Source organism: Amphimedon queenslandica, unplaced genomic scaffold (assembly GCF_000090795.2).
Source record: "Amphimedon queenslandica unplaced genomic scaffold, v1.1 AMPQUscaffold_13512, whole genome shotgun sequence".
NCBI classification, from domain to species: Eukaryota; Metazoa; Porifera; class Demospongiae; order Haplosclerida; family Niphatidae; genus Amphimedon; species Amphimedon queenslandica.
In genome coordinates, this window is record NW_003546252.1 from 186,550 (window position 1) to 191,893 (window position 5,344).

At 35.6% G+C, this 5,344-nt stretch overlaps 1 protein-coding gene and 1 long non-coding RNA gene across 3 annotated transcripts in view; one reads left to right on the forward strand and one right to left on the reverse strand.

The window, feature by feature from the left end:
- The window catches only part of LOC109588157 (serine/threonine-protein kinase PLK4-like), a 49,050-nt gene that overhangs the window by 16,303 nt on the left and 27,403 nt on the right, over positions 1-5,344 (reverse strand). The window lies entirely within an intron of this gene.
- LOC109588164 (uncharacterized) lies at positions 4,880-5,280 on the forward strand. Its single transcript, XR_002187997.1, has 2 exons — positions 4,880-5,035; positions 5,109-5,280. It is a non-coding gene; the product is annotated as an uncharacterized LOC109588164 (long non-coding RNA).

The following is a 5,344-nucleotide window of genomic DNA, read 5'->3' on the forward strand; positions in this document are numbered from 1 at the left end:
ATATTAATGTGTTGTTCACAGTTCTCCTTGAAAATGGTCGTAAAGTTAAGAAAGACGCAGATCAGATCATTATTTGTACAGAGGCCTATGATCAAGAAGCTGAATCAACAGATGACAATCTCATTGAAGATCATACTGTCATTCCTGAAGATAACTCTGTGCCTGATGATGATGCTCACTCTCCTCCAACTCAACCTCCTATTACTAAAGATTTTGATCAGGATGACACTCAATCTCCCTCACCTCCCTTGTCTCCCTCTCACCCATCTAATCTTCCTCATTCTACTTCCGAACACTCAGTAGAATTGTCTGAACAAGAGAACAAATCAACTATGGATTATCCTGTACGTCGTTCCAATAGATCAAGACACCTGCCTAAAAGGTATGGGACTCCACTTCATTATTAACAGTATATCATGTTCATGCTATTATTAATAATGGTGTATGGTATTATGATTATAGAATGTAAATATTAGTTATTTCCTTATTAATACTTGTGTGTTCACATAATTATCTTCTTTAAGTAAACTGTTAGCTAAAGGGGGAGGAATGTTATGTATTCATGCATACATATATTCATTAACCCCTCTAATTCATTATTGATCAATGATTATCATTATTGGGCCCTGCACTGGCCGGCTCTATTGTTCTTTTTATTATATTATTGATTGATTGCATGTGTTTTTAAGAGGAGAGATAACTTTACTAAAGTTTTCACTGTTATTGCGTGCAAGCAAGCTGTGCTTTGGTCAATCCTGCACCTAAGTACACAACAACAACCTTTTTGAATGTCCCTCTACAAAGTCAATGACATACCTGTGACCACAAATGTGCAACGGCTGCATGTCATGGTGATGTCACATTGGCTGCCAAACATGGCCAAACATGTGTTGCAAATCTTCTTTTTAAGTAACTGAGTTAAAGGCCTTTCTTAGTCTTTCTACAGTTTGCAAAAATGCCTATAACAGTGAGGTAACCTATTACGCAAAAATTTAAAAATGCTACTTGTTCTAATGTATTATTGAAAAATAAAATCACACCTATATCCCAGGCTAAATATACAGATCATTTTGGTAACTGGTAGCTTTAAAAAAGCTGGTAAGTGAAAGCATGAGTGAGAGGGAAAGAGAGAAGGGGGGTAGCAGTAATAGAGAACGACTTGAAGAGATGGCATAGAGAGTAGATATTAGTATCACTGAGTCTATTGTTCCCTTGGTTCCAGGGACATAACCTCTCTTAACAACTGTTCCTCTTGGTAAAGGATACTCTAATTATATACATCATCCTACAAATCTTTCTCATTACTGTAGTCATCATTGTCACTATCGTTTTCATCATCACTACTGTCAGAACCACCCAGAGTTATTATAAACTCTTCCATCTCCTCCTCTAACAGTCCATCTTTCTAACAGTAGTTGTCCTCAACTTCTGTGACTTAACTGAGAGTCATTCGTCCACTGTCAAATACAACATTTGACTTTGCTTTCTGTAGAACAAAATCCAGTGCAGGGTAGTCCCTGTTGAAATAGAAATGAATGATTCCTCTGATGGCATCTCTACTGCAGTCATCTGGATAGCTATATAGAACAACAATCAATAAATCCAGCTGCTATTATTAGCTGCATGGCTTCAGGGAACACAAAAATAATTCAAAAACCACAAATACGTAAAGAATGCAGATGTGATGTACTTATGTATTAATTCATAATAACCAGAGGTTAGGCGAAAGTGAATAGGCTTTAATAAGAAATTATGACCAAATAGGAGGCACAAAGAAGCACGTGTACGTGTGGACAAGATATTGTAAGTCAGTCAGTGCTTCTTTGCTGCTTGACTAATAATCTTCACAATGTGAATCTTGTTTACTATCAACTTGAACTAGACAGAACTTAGGCCATGCCTACTAATGGCAATCAACTGTCAGGCAGAGTGCGGCATCACTGTGAGTTAGATATACTCTTTGGCCCGCGTCTTCCAGCTTGGGTCCATGTGCCATAATGCTGTCGAGTGTCGAAGTTGGAGGAAAATTGTGAAATCAGAAGAACTTAGATCATGACTTACAAAACAAACAAAATTAATTTCAAAATAAAAGTGATTCAAAATTCTTAAATTGTCAAAATTAGAGGTGCAAAATTTCAGAAGAATTAAAGTATAACGTAAACACTATTTCGTTTACAATGTATTTATGTTGACATAAATATTTTAGTAAAATCAACACAACCACCAAGGTCATCTCTGTATCACCATCACTTTCACAGCTATTAAAGGTCTATCATCAATATTTTATGTCATATCATCTCATCAATAGTATTACTATTTCCTGTCTCAATAAATCACAATTTCATACAACCTCCTATTACAAAAAATTTATCGTCTGTGAATTTCCTCCACATAAGTAATACTAGAATTGGCAAAAAGTTACTACTTTTAGCATTATATCTTTATAGTAACTAAACCACCTGTGACAAGGTTTTACCAACTGGGGATGGACGAAGGTTCAACCCAAAACTCCAAATCTTGACTGAAAAAAATTGTAGATAGAAACATTACTTAAGGTTCTATGGGGTAATACAATGAGAATATGCACTGGATTAGACTATTTATCAAGCCAAACTCAAAATAAATAACAAAAGAACATTTAATGAGAAAATTACATAACACCCATTATAATAGATGAATGGTATTAGTAACGCAGTAGCGTTACTAAGCAGGATTCACCCCCAAACAAATGGCTGCCACAACTTTTGCAGCCTTGCTATACAATGAAAACAAGCTCCTATGCTTACCAGACTTCTTAGAGGACCTCATCCTGACCAGAGGATTCCATTGGTACCAATAGCATGGCTCTAAACCTAGTCTAAGAGGAAAGCCAAAAATTGGCAAACTGGCCGTTTTGTTCAGCCACTTTATTTTTCATCTTCATCATCATCATCATCAAGAAAGTCCTGGTAATTCAGTTGGCAAGCTGTATCTCAATCTTGACTGGTGTTAGAAGTATAATTCTTACACCACTCTACTCCAACAGTTTATGAGCAGATCCATGTCCCCTAAAATCATTCTCCAAGATAAGAAAAAGTGACGTTATGCAATGGCATATCCAGAGATGGAAAAAGGGGGTGCTGAGGGCACGCTTTGTGCCGCGATTTTGGCCACACCCCTTTTTGCGGTGGTAAAACGGCATTTTCTTTTATTTTCGTGAATTACGGGTGGGGTCAAAATTATTTCAAGCATCTAGTACTTCTGACAACTTCTAATTGCTCCTGAAAGCACTAGAAACTGCTGAAATAATGACCAGGGGGCTAGATAGCTTTGTTAAGAGGCTTGGTAGTGATGCAAAAGTCCAGGATTGGAGTGATTTTTTTCTGAGCCCAGCCATGAGGGGGTGCTCAAGCCCCCATCAGCCCCTGCTGCATATGCCCGTTATGACTGCTGTATCGGGCCTGCTTACCTTCAGTCACCATTTTGTTAATTATAGAAGCATGTGTGCTCTAAAATTTGGGCGTGGTTGCGCATGCTCAGATCTAAGAACTGGGAAATCCAATCTTTTCTTTTAAACCTAGCTAGACTAGCTTTGCTTGGAATCAATTGCATTACTTAGTGGAGGTTTCCAGCTAAAAGAAGGTATTAATTTTGCATACTATTCTTTTATCAAATGTGTAATGAATTATTTTATTTTAAAAAACAATTAATGTTATAATAATGCGATGATAATGACTTTGACATCAGGAAGAACAGGAATAGATAGCTACGGAAGATGGAGCTTCTTGAGCAAGGATTCAAGTCAAGACTATAGTATTAATTTCACTTGTCATCAGTACAGTAAATATTTCTTCAGCATATCTATTTAATGCTGTGACTGCTGTCTCATCATAAATGCTGTAAAGTCATAACAATGATAATAATAATAAAGAAAATTATTGTTTGTGTAAAATCAACAAGTGTCACAATTGTAATTAAAAAACATACTATAAATATTATTAAAAAATCAACACAAACAAGAACATAAAAAAATTTAAAAAACAAGATTGAGTAGGATTCCGAACGACCAACAAAAATACGAAATGAAAATCCTACTCTTGTGACGCAAATTCTACTCTAAATTGCAAGGTGATTCATAATTTTTACATGAGAACATTAAAAGTACAATATAGAGTAGAATTTGCATCACGAGAGTAGGATTTTCATTTCATATTTTCGTTGGTCTTTCGGAATCCTAATTAATCTTGTTTTTTTTTAATTTTACTAATTAAAAGTTTACTTTTCACAATAGTTGCACTATGCGTGGCAAGACTAAAATTTCTATTCTTAAATACAGTGCTACAATCTGAAGGTAAACAGACTTGCGATTCTATGATAAATCGATATAATGAAGTGTGATAATAATACAAGGCTCTGTAACAGAGATCGTCCAGAGATCACTAGTTAATCAGTAGTGCAACACCTCTTTCAAATCAGAAAGAATTTGACATCGAACATCATCACATAATCAAGGGATTGATTCATTATTGAAGTACTGTTTGATGGTCAGTCAAAGTTGAGATTTAGTTTGAGGATCATGTGTTTGAATCCTGGTTTTCAAGAGCACTCATTGGTACACCACCTTCACCAATATGGTATGCTGTAGCATGAGTAAGTTCCTTGTGTTGTGGACTTTCTCTTGAGAACTTGGTACCTCTGGCAAAGCTACATGTACTTTCAATTATTAGTAGTCTGACACGCTCTTTGATGAAGCAAGAGTCGACTAAAACAGAAAACAAAGCTTTCTTAAGTTAGAAAATAATACTGTAGAAGACAATAAAAACTTCGCGTTCCGTTTACGTTGAACGGCGATTAAACGGTAGCACCGTTTCCGTTTTTATTGTGGTTGTTCCGTTAATGGTACGTTGGGTCTGGGCACTACCGTTTTTATTTTCATGAACAATGCTCCAAGCATTGCTCGACTTTTCTCTTTTCTGACAGTTTCTTCAGGAGTCAGGCTTTCTTAGATACACTTACAAAACGACAATGAGCCATGGTTGATGATAAAACCAGACAGGTAAGTCATAAACGTAGCGACATGCATTTTATATAATTCACCCACCTTATTCTCATGTTGTATGATTCAATAGGACGACAAGAAGTAGTCACAAGAAAGAGTGCTCTGTCAAGCAAAGAAGCAGCTATTATATTATTATCATTTATAAAATAAAATCATTTAATTATAGACCTGCTAGTACCAAGATCAAAATGCATGACGCTTGAATCTTTTATAAAATAAAAAATATATAATATATAATACAAGTTTTTGAAAGTAAGAGTAAAATAATGATAGAAATATAGTAATGATACTGACAACTAATGCTAT